Source organism: Orycteropus afer, unplaced genomic scaffold, assembly GCF_000298275.1.
Source record: "Orycteropus afer afer isolate SDZICR_OR568_19922 unplaced genomic scaffold, OryAfe1.0 scaffold00012, whole genome shotgun sequence".
NCBI classification, from domain to species: domain Eukaryota; kingdom Metazoa; phylum Chordata; class Mammalia; order Tubulidentata; family Orycteropodidae; genus Orycteropus; species Orycteropus afer.
The window spans coordinates 4,166,144-4,176,118 of record NW_006921599.1 but is presented as its reverse complement, the minus strand read 5'-3'; positions in this window follow the sequence as shown (position 1 = coordinate 4,176,118).

Below are 9,975 nucleotides of genomic sequence, written 5' to 3'. Positions count from 1 at the left end.
GTATATGTGAACTGCTGTATGGAAAGTGAATTTGCTCTGTAAATCTTCACCCAAATCACAATTAAAAAAAAAAAAATGCTGCAGTGAATATTAGTGTATAAGTAACTGGTTGGGTTCCTATTTTCAAGTCTTTTGGTATCTACCTAGGAGTAGAATTACTGGATCAAATGGTAATTCTGTGTTCACCTTTAACAGAACTTCTGAACTGTTTTTCCACAGTGACTATACTATTTTGCATTCCCACTAGCAATGTATGAGGATTTCAATTTCTCCACATCCTCACCAACATGTACGTTTGTATTTATTTTAGCTCCTATGGAACAGTTCTACTCTGCACACATAGGGTTGCCATGAGTCAAAATTGACTCAACAGCAACTAACAACAATAAGAGATATAACCCTGCCACAATGAAATGTCTGGGTAGTACAAGGAGATGATTCATGACAAAACTCTAGGGGGCTGTATGACAGAGAAGACAGTGTACATAGCACCCCTGAGGCTGTGCAGTGCAGTGACCCTGATGGTAAATACCTGGGTAGTGACCTTCCAATCCCAATAAACTTGTAAATTTTGTGGGTACACCTCATCTCCTAAAATCACTTTGTAAATGCAAAACACTGCTAAGTGCAATGGGAAATATTAAAATAAAAAGCCTCAACTCTTCCACTCTATGGCTTAATCAGTAGGGAAGATGTCATTAATATAAATAACCATATACATATAAAAGATAAGTAAAACATACCACATAAGGCACAAGTATTGATTTATGGACGTTTAGGGATGAGTGAACTACTTCCTTTTGGGAAGTTTGGAGAAGACTTAATGAAGATAAAAGCAACTAACTGTACAGGTTCTTTCAAATGAAAATATGATGAACTTAATATTCATTCCAATGGGAGGAAATGACATAAGCCCATCACAAGAGTAGGAAGCCAAACATTAAATAGCAATATGATTCTTATAAGGTATGAGAAATATCTTCTTCTTTTTTTTTTTTTTAACTTTTTTTTTTATGTGATTTGGGTGACAGTTTACAGATCAAATTTGTTTTCTATTCAACAATCCATGCACATTTTGTTTTGTGACATTGATTGCAATTCCCACAGTGTAACAGTTCTCTTCTCATTTCTCCCTGTGTTTACTGTTTCCATTTAAGAAACATCTTTTAAAAGGTCAGACCCCAAAGGAGCTAGAAATATATTAATCTTATAATGGAAAAAACAGATTTACTTTTTATTCTATTAAGTAAACCTTGGTACTATTTGGATCTTACTTCTAAAATTTAATTTTGCATGAGAAATAATTTGTTCCTGAGCTCTGGTAGCATAGTGCCTAAGGCACTTGACTGCTAACCAGAATGCTGGTGGTTCAAACCCACCAGCCACTCCTCGGAAGGAAGGTTGGGCAATCTACTTCCGTAGTGATATCGCCTCGGAAACCCAAGGAGGGGTCGCTATGAGTCGGATCTGACTCGACAGCACATAACAACAACAACGAGATTTCCTTGGTACTAAGAACTTTACAAAGAAAATAAGTTTAAAGCCTTCAGTAGTTACATAATTAAATCATTATACACTTCTATACATTGAAAAATACTGAGACTTCTGATTAAAGTCTTAGAACTTATATATAATAAATATATACATATTGGCTTAAAACAACAGAAATATATTCTCTCAAGAGTTCAGAAGTCAAAAAGTCCCAAACTCAAGATGTTGGCACAGACATATCCTTCCAAAGTCCCTAGGGAAGACGCCTATTTCTTCTACCTTCAGGTGTTGCCAGCAATCTTTGGCACCCTTTGGTTTCTGTGTGCTTTCTTCCAATCTCTATCTCCATTTGCACATGGTATTCTCCTCTCTGTATGGTTTTGTCTCTGTTTCCAAATATTAAAATGATACTGGTCATATTGAACTTAAAGCTCACCCAAGTCTTATGTGACCCCATCTTAACTTGATATCTTCAAAGACCATATTTCCAAATAAGGTCCCATTCATAAGTTCTGGGTGGACATAGATTTTTTTTGTTGACACTATTCAACCCCATCCTTAAGATTTTCAGTGTTATATATCACACTATTCAACCCCATCCTTAAGATTTTCAATGTTATATATTCCAAACTGAGTACAGCCCAGTTGAACTATTGTCTTTCTCATAAGAACTGTTCTATGTTTTGATTAAAGTCATTACCAGGAATATTTAGTAGTGACTACTGTTATTTCCCATTATATATAAATCAACTGGCATATGTAAGCTCTAACCCTTCTTCTCTATTTTTCTTTAACTTTTTATTGTGATTTAGGTGAAAGTTTACAGAGCATATTGGTTTTCCACTCAACAGTGTATATGCACTTTGTTTCATGACATTGATTGCAATCCCCCACAATGTAACACTATTCTCACTTCCTCCATGCATCCTTCTTTCTTATTCCTTCCTGCCTTCTGGTCTGCTCTTTTAATCTCCTGTAGTTGATTGCTCTAAGGGGTGTATACCTCTGCTGTTACTGTTCACCTTATAGGTCTATATATTGTTTGACTGACAGTTGAACCATGAGAGTCAGTTCAGTTCTAGGATTGAAGGATGAGCAAAGGCCATAGTATTGGGGATTCCACCAATCTCTATCAGACCAGTAAGCCTTGTTCTCTTTATGATTTTGAGTTTTATTCAACATGTTTCTTCCATTTTATCCAGGACCTTCTGTTATGATTCCTTTCAGAATGGTCACCAGTAGCTGGACACCATTTAATTCTTCTACTCTCAGAGTCATGAAGGCAGAGCTTCATGTTGTCCATTAGTCCTTTGGCCTAATTGTTTCCTTTCATCTTTGATTTTCTTCACTCTTCTTTGCTTTGGATGGGGGAGGAGGGGAGATACTAACAGTTGCACTTTAGATGATTGCTCACAAAATTTTAATACTCCAGTTGCTACTCACTAAAGTAGAATGTAGAACATTGTTTTTGTGGACCATGTTATGCCAATTGATCTTAGTGTCCTGGATATAAATTTCAGGTTCTAGAGATAAATCTTTGGCATTCCTTATCAGGTAATTACAATGCCCTTCTTCCTCTGGAAGATTTTCTGGCCCTTTATTTTGATCACTTGTTTGAGCCATCTTGTCCTGTTTTTGTGTGTGTGCGATCTGAAATTGTTTTTTGTCCTCTGAAACATTATGATGTTATTTCAATTATTTGTTGATTGTATGTTGGTTTGCTTCATCTTGATTTTTTGGTTTTGTTTTGTTTTAATATATATGGGCAACAGGTGGGCATGCTGCTTTCATCCCTAATTTGGCAGCACTGTAGTGCTCACCATCTGTCTCTGGGTGGATTTGGTAGTAGATGGGAGTGTGGGCACAAGTCTCTGATCATTGATCATGTAGAGCAGCTGAGGCCAGACTGGGTGGGTGTTGGCACTCACCTAGTGGGTATGGCAGCATGTATGGTGGGTATGTCTATATAGAGTCACTGGTTCCTGACTAATTGGGGAAAAAAGAGAGAGGGGAAGAGGAAGAAAAAATTAAAAAGGTGGGAGGAGGGAAGAAATAAGAAGACGAACAAAAGGGAGAGAAAAGAACAAGCACAGCATCAGTGCAAGCTCCAGCCACCAAACATGCAGATGTGGCAGGTGTGGCTGGGTAGAGTTACTGGCTCTCATTTGATGGGGAAAAAGAAAAATAGGAGGGGAAGGGAAGCGGAAAAAATTAAGAAGAAAGAAAGTAAAAGAAAAAGAACAAATAAAGAAAAATAATGGCACAGCACCAGCACAAGCTCCAGCCACAGATGTCTGAGGTGGCAGGCTAACAGTACTTAATGGGCTGGAGTACACCTCAAGCCACCAGGGGAGTAGAGTGACATGGTGGTGGTGCGGGACTGAATAGGGGAGGGAGATGGGCCATTCAGAACACCAGGTGGAGGACGGGCTGTTTGGGAAGCCTTGACCAGTCACCAGGTGATTGGTAATGGGGGTACCATGCCTCTGGTCAATGGGAGGTTATACAAGGTAAAGGGGAAAATAATATTTCTCTCATCACCAGACACTAGTGTGGGTGGCAGTGCAGTCCTGGGCAAGCCAATTATCTCGTCTCTGCCCTGATCAGACCATTGCTTACAATAATTCAAAATTGTCACATTGTGCCAGGCCAGTTGGCAATACATCACTTCATATGTCTCCTGTTCACTGTTTTTGTTCAGTTTCTTCTGATCAGTACTTTTTCTGCTGTGTTATCCTTTCCTTTGAAACTCAAGGTTCCAAGATTGTCATCCATATCTGTTTCACTTGGTTTCTCAGGTCTTTGTTGTACAGGGTCTGGGTAGTGTATCTCCCTAGTTCACCATCTTGAATCCCCTCCTAAAACAATACCTATTTTTAAACATTTGGCATGAACATTTTCATCTGCTCCTTGGCTTCCCTGGAGAGAGTGCTGTGTTCATAGGGCAGTTTCTTCATGTAAGGAATTTCAAGGTAATTTTGAAGAGCTACTTCCAGGATTTTTCAGATCACAAGAATCCATCCCTTCTCTGAAAAACAGAAACAGCAACATCTTGCTGCAACAATGGGCTCAAGCATAACAACTGTGAGGATGGTGTAGGACCAGGAAGTGTTTCATTCTGTTGTACATAGGGTCTCTATGAGTTGAAACCTAACAACAACAACATCCCAAGGAGGGCAAGGAATAAATCAATCTAGATGCTTGTTGTTGTTGTTGTTGTGTGCCGTGGAGTCAGACTCAACTCATAGTGACCCCTTCTTGGGTTTCCGAGGCAGTGTCACTACGGAAGTAGATTGCCCAAACTTCCTTCCGAGGAGTGGCTGGTGGGTTTGAACCACCAGCCTTCTGGTTAGCAGTCAAGTGCCTTAGGCACTATGCTACCAGAGCTCCTAAATGCTCCTTAGGACTGGCTACTAATAGATAGAATGCCCTGGAAAAAATGTGAGTGTCTTCCAAGACAAAGCCATAAAAGGTAATACAACTTCCATTTGCTTCTTTCTCTCTCTTTTGCTCTGTCTCTCTCTTTTTGTCCCCCTTCATGCCCCTGCCCACTGCCCCCCTGCCCAGGACACTTGCTTTTGGTACCCAGCCACCATGTTTTGAACCATGTTGTAGAACCGAGGCCATATGGAGAAGCTACAAGTGGTTGAGCTAAATTTTCAATAGCCAGTATAAACCATGAGGCAAGTGAATGAACGTGTCTTCAGAATATTCCAACTGAGGTCCCAGACATCATGAAGTAGTGATAAGCTGTCCTTCCTGTATACAGTCCTGTTACACAGAACCCATGAGCATGATAAATGATTCTTCATGCCACTGAGTTTTGGGGTAACTTGTTCCACAGCTGTATGTGCTACTCACTGCCATCAAGTTGGATCTGACTCATAGTGACTCCTCCTTGGGTTTCCAAGGCAGTATCACTATGGTGGTGTACTGCCTAAGGCATTTGACTACTAACCAGAAAGCTGGAGGTTCAAACCCACCAGCCACTTCTCAGAAGGAAGACTGAACAATCTACTTCTGTAGAGATACTGCCTTGGAAACCCAAGGAGGGGTTGCTATGAGTCAGGACCGACTCAGTGATAGTGAGTTTGGTTTTCTTAGTATCATTATGGAGGTAGATTGCCCAACCTTCCTTCCGAGGAGTGGCTGGTGGGTTTGAACCGCAGTCAAATGCCTTAGGTACTACGCCACCCAACAAAGGAAAAAGCTGTTCAGCTTCTTGGGAACATATATGTTGATCTTGCTAGAACTTTATTCTGAAAAATGGTTGACCTTTAAGGAAGATATTACTTTAGAAGTGAAAGGAAAAGAATAATAATGCTTAAATGCCCTTGATGCCTAAGAAATTTCAGGCTGCCAACATACTAGTGCATTTAATACAGATGCCTTTTACTTCTGGACCTTGTAGTCTGGCTACTGCTTCTTACTCTGTAGTTGACCATTTGTTGCTGTTATGTGCCATCGAGTCGGATATTTAGTGCTCTTGAAATGGAGATAACAATATCAGGCTCATCGTATATAACCACATACTGAATATTGATTAATCATTTTCTAAACCATTGTTGTTGTTGTTGTTGTTATGTGCCGTCAAGTCGGCCCCGACTCATAGCGACCCCTCCTTGGGTTTCCGAGGCAGTATCACTATGGAAGTAGGATTGCCCAACCTTCCTTCCGAGGAGTGGCTGGTGGGTTTGAACCACCAGTCTTCTGGTTAGCAGTCAAGCACCTTAGGCACTATGCTACCATAGCACCTTGCTAAAGTTGACTCTAATTTTTGTGACTTTAGATTAGTTGAGAAAACTAGCATACTGTGTGTTACTCTTGAGAAGTTTCTTTCCTTCTTATCTTCCTTCTTCCTCCCTTCTTTTCTCTCTCTTTTAGTGGTGGCTATCTCTGTATGAATGGAAAAGAAAAAAAAAGGTAAGTGCAAAAGAATAAACTCACTTTTAAAAATTAAGGTTGGTATTAATAAGTAATCTAGGTTAAAAATCAATTATATATGAGTCTTAGAATTTGCTCCCTTTCCTAACTATTACTGAACTTTTCAATTTACATAACACATTCATCTTAGGATCTTGTTTGAAATGTGTAAAACCTCCTAATTAAGAGCAATGATGCATTCAAGGATGAACTTGGAAGACATTATGCTGAGTGAAATAAATCACAGAAGGACAAATATTGTATTAGTTCATTATTGTAATAAGTCAAGGAAAGGTTTGTATATGGAAGGAAATTTTCTTCGTTGATTATTAGGGGTGGGAGGGGAAGGGAGGGAACACTGAAAAAAAAAAAAGAAAACAGCAATGATGCATTAACATGAAATTCGATAGTTCATTTTAAATTAGTGAACTTGACATCAAGAAGGTCACCACTGAAGAACTATAGAATGATAAATCTTTGGAAAAGGATAGGAACTCTGATTATCTACTTCAGCCCCTTTTATTTAAAAAACCTGAGGAAGTAAAGTTGCAAATTTGAGGTTAACTTTAAATTTTATTATCTATCTAGTGCCTTGTTCCCACCACATGCAATCGTCTTTGGAAAGTCAGTGGAGACAAATGCTTTAGGTTAGTAACTAACCTTGAACCAAACCTGACTGAGAATAGGAACATCTTGGTGAAGATGGGAGGTAGAAGAGTAATCAGAGATGGAAATTGAAACTTAAAAGTATGTCTTTACTCTTTTTTTTTTCTTTTTTTGTAGCAGTGTCTAAACTTTGAATCTGTTTTGAACATCTTAATTAAGTTTTTTCTATCGTGATCCATAAGGATTTCTTTGGCTGATCTTTAAGAGTAGCTCACCAGGCCTTTCTTCCCAGTCAGTCTGAGTCTGGAAGCTCATTTGAAACCAGTCCACCATGGGTGATGTTGCTGGTATTTGAAATACTGGTGACATAGCTTCCAGCATCACAGCAACATTCAAACTACCACAGTGTGATAAATTGATATAAAAGCTGATGAAAAACAGATTATTGTCCAATACAGTGCTGGGAGATGAGCCTCCGTGGTTAGAAGACACTCAGAATACACAATGGACACAGCAATGGACTTGAGCACACCAATAATCATGAAGATGACACAGGACGGAATAGCGTTTCATTCCATCGTGCATGGGAACATCATGAACTGGAACCAGCTTGATGGTAGACAACAACCGTAACAAATTTAACTTTAAAAATGTCATTTTTCATATTCATTGTACCCAAATTGCAGCATAAATGTGATTATTTTCTAATTTTATAATTGTTCTGTAATAATTTTTATGCCCTTTTGTTCCCATGCAATTTTTTTTTTGTATGTGATCCTGATGGCTCAAAGGGGGCAGTTCCAGATCCACACCTCCCCCTTATTTTTGTGGTAGAATTTTGCTTTTAAAAATACAGTATTATTCAGACCTCATCCAATAACTCTAAAAATGCATTTCTTCTACCTTCTTCTTATACTACTGACCTTTTCTCTTTTTTGTGTCTCTTTCTTTACTCAGCTAAATCAGCTTATGTTTAATCATTGCTTAAACTTAGAGCCATTTCATTTGAGAGAAAAAAAAAAGATTTTACTTTCAGACATTTCCCAAGTTGGGTGGGGGTCTAATGTATAGGGAATGTGCTTCCTCCTTCAAATTGAATTAATCATTAAAATGCTTTAGGAAGTTTTCAATTCTTGTTTTATTGAAAACTACTACAAACAATAAGCAGGAGAAATGGAAACTGAAGCTGCGCAGTTGTAAATAAGGGAGTTGAAGACCCTTCTTTCTATCATTGCTCTATGATCTTAGGAATTTTCAAAAACAATTTGTATCACTTTTATTCAGGTTGTATTTTTTTTATTGTAGAAGTCAAAAGATTTGTCTTAGAGTACAGGTGTCAAGGCTGAACTTTTCCTAGTTCTGATAGCTCCTGCTTTCAGACTTTTGTTTAGGTGGTCTAATCCACTCTGTCACTGAGGGCTGGCTTCCTTTCTGTAGTGGCTCATCTTCCTGCACCATCAGCCCTGCATCTCTGCTAGGTCATTCCACCTTCCAAAAAAAAAAGATCACCTTTGACCCATGTGCCCTTCCAGCCGCTGCCATGTTACTCTTCTCTTTTCCTTAGCAAAACTCGCCGCATATTCGTTCATGATCACTGCATCCACTTCCTCGCTCCTACAATAAGGTTTCCCTTCATAAACTATTAATGTCCACATCCCAAATAACTTTCCTGATGCCAAATCCAATACTCCTCTCAAAGTCCTTCTCTTAATCCCTGGGTATAATTGCACACAGCAGACCCCTTCCTTCGTTTTCATTCTTTCCAGTCTGTGTTGTTGTTATGTGCCATCGAGTCGTCTCTGACTCATAGCGACCCCTCCTTGGGTTTCTGAGGCAGTGTCTCTACAGAAGTAGATTGCCCAACCTTCCTTCTGAGGAGTGGCTGCTGGGTTTGAACCTTCTGGTTAGCTGTCAAGTGCCTTAGGCATTACACCACCAGAGCACCTTATCTTCATCACACCTGCTGGCAATTCTGTAAGTCATTTCTGATAGATTCTCCTCTTCAGCTTAACCTCTAATATATTGGAGAGAGAGCCTCCTGGGCATAGTTCTAGGCCTTCTTCTCTATCAACATTAGCTGCCTAGGGAAATATATAAGATATTCTCAATCATCACAGATCCTATATTTGCAAATATTCCTGCTTGGTACAGTTTATTTGTAACCTCCAAATCAGTACTTGCTCCACAGCACTTTCTCGGTCATTCACCAAATCAAAACCCAAACCCACTGCCATTGAGTCATTTCTGATTCATAGAGAGCCCCATAGGGTTTCCAATGCTGTAAATCTTTACAGAAGCAAATTACTTCATCTTTCTTCTGTGGGGCTTGTGGGTGCAAACAGCTGATCTTTTAGTTAGCAGCCCAGTGCCTTAACCACAGTCCTACCAGAGCTCCTCAATCATTCATGGGCTTGTGCAAATCAGTTTAAAATTTTAGTTACTCTATATGTATTTTTCACCTGAGGCTGCATAGGAAAACACTTCTTGATTCAGCTCTCATTCTGTGTCCTTTTCTCAGTCTATCTAGGATCTTTTTTCTTTTTCTTGCATTTTTGAGCTTTTAAATTATTATTATTACTATTTCACTGTTGAAAATGGCCCTTAAGCATAGTGCTGAAGTGCAAGAAGGCTGTGATATGTCTTATGGAGAAAATACATGGGTTAGATAAGTTTCATTCAGACATGAATGAGTTCTAGTGCTGTTGGCTATGAATACAATATTAATGAATCAATAGTGTATATTAAGGTGACTTTAAATAAAGACACATATAAAACAAGGTTACTGTGTTGGATTGGGTTCTCTAGAGAAACACAAAAACCAGCAAAGTGTATATATATATTTATAGAGAGAGAAAGAGAGAGAGAGAGAGATTTATCTTAGGTAAATGGCTCACAAGCGTGTAGAAGCCGACAAGTTCAAGCTGAAAAGTTCGTCTCTGGAGGGGGATGGGGCCC